Below are 1,714 nucleotides of genomic sequence, written 5' to 3' on the forward strand. Positions count from 1 at the left end.
TGTAAGTTTAGGTAGCTATGAGACTTCTGTGCCTTGCACTCTCACACTTTCTCCTTGAATCAAACCGTGACTATTCACCCCTTTTATAGAGAAGAGAAGCCTTCACAGTTGAAACAAAAACCAAGCTTAACTTATTTTCCTTCAAAACAGAACCGGTTCGGCCACAGAGAGAGAAGAGGTAACTCATGCAAAACCCAACATGCAAATACCTCTAGTTCTTCTTTGGTCATCACTCTTCAACAATTCGAGCGCTCCATCCTTGGCTTGCTTTCCAAGATGGATTTCTAGCTCTTGATGCTTCTCGATGATGATGGCTTCATATGCTCCAATCCCTGCCTCTTCCATTACTTCGCCACTCTAGCTACTTCCTGTGGTGGTTGAGCAAAATCAAAGACAAGCCATGCCTCCAAGAATCTCTTCCTTGCTGGCCGAATCTTCTTCTTTCTTTTTGAGTATGAAGAGCTCGAGATTACCTCACCAAATCTTACCATTTTTGCTGAAAATCTCAGTCACAGCATACTTTTATTTTGTTATGTTTTTTTGCCATCATCATGATGGTCTTGAGACGTGCTCCATCTTCTTTTCGGTGAGTAGGTGTAGCTTCCATGGCTTCCTGGATAATAACCGAAAAAGAAGAAGGAAAGATGAGAGAGAATGTAAAATTAAAGTAAAAGCAATTAGTTGAAATAAAACAAATTAATGTGATTGCTTTTACTTCCCTTGCTTGAGTGGCGTGCTGCATTAATCAAATCAATCATGTCACTCATACTCTCTCACTTATATTTCCAATGCTTAGCAAATTAAAATTTGAAATCCATCCCAAAGTGAGAAATGGAATCCGTTGTAAACATAGAGCCAATTTGCTTTCTTTCGTTATGATTCGTACCAAGCATTGGATCTTTAGCAACAATTTTAATTTGGGCTTGTAGCAATGATAAAGTAAACTGGCCCAAATGATGAAATATTTCAGCCATCATTCATATGCCATAAATTGAGATCCGTTGGAATGCTTGAGGCAAATGATAACATTTGCTTTCCTGATAGATTTTTGAATCAAGCAATGGATCACTTAGCATAGATCATAATTGGGTTTGGAGCAACAAAATTCATTCTGGCCCGAGTGATATATCTCCCATTCAGCCATAAGAAACTAACTTCATATTAATGCTGAATATTTTAACATTGGGCTAGCAACATTTTCTTTTTATTTTCGGCCCAATTAAAATTCTGCATCACAAAATTATTAATTAACATATGTTAGATGAAAAACAAATTAATAATTTTGTAATTAAATATTTTAATAATGTTTGTTCATCATCAAAATTAAATTAGAGTTTTTCAAACTCATTAGAATAAATATGAAGTTATCTGTCTTTTCAAATTCGAGAATAAATGTTAGTCATCTAATCATCACTCTTAACGTAAAGAGCACACCAAATACTACCAAAGAAACAAAGGAATAAATATTCCAGAATAGAAATATAAATAATGTTAAGATTGATCCCTTGGTCATGAATGTTAGTTTTTTTTTTTTGGAGTTTATCCTCTCCTCATATTTGGTACCTAATTAAATTTAGAGTAACAAATAGTAATTTTAACTTTAAAAACGGTTATAATGTTAATAGAGGATGATCTCAAATCTTGATTTTTATATTGTTTGAATTTATTTTCATAAATATAAAACTAAATAGTAATGCAAAATATTAAAAATAAA

This window comes from Arachis hypogaea, chromosome 10, assembly GCF_003086295.3.
Source record: "Arachis hypogaea cultivar Tifrunner chromosome 10, arahy.Tifrunner.gnm2.J5K5, whole genome shotgun sequence".
NCBI classification, from domain to species: domain Eukaryota; kingdom Viridiplantae; phylum Streptophyta; class Magnoliopsida; order Fabales; family Fabaceae; genus Arachis; species Arachis hypogaea.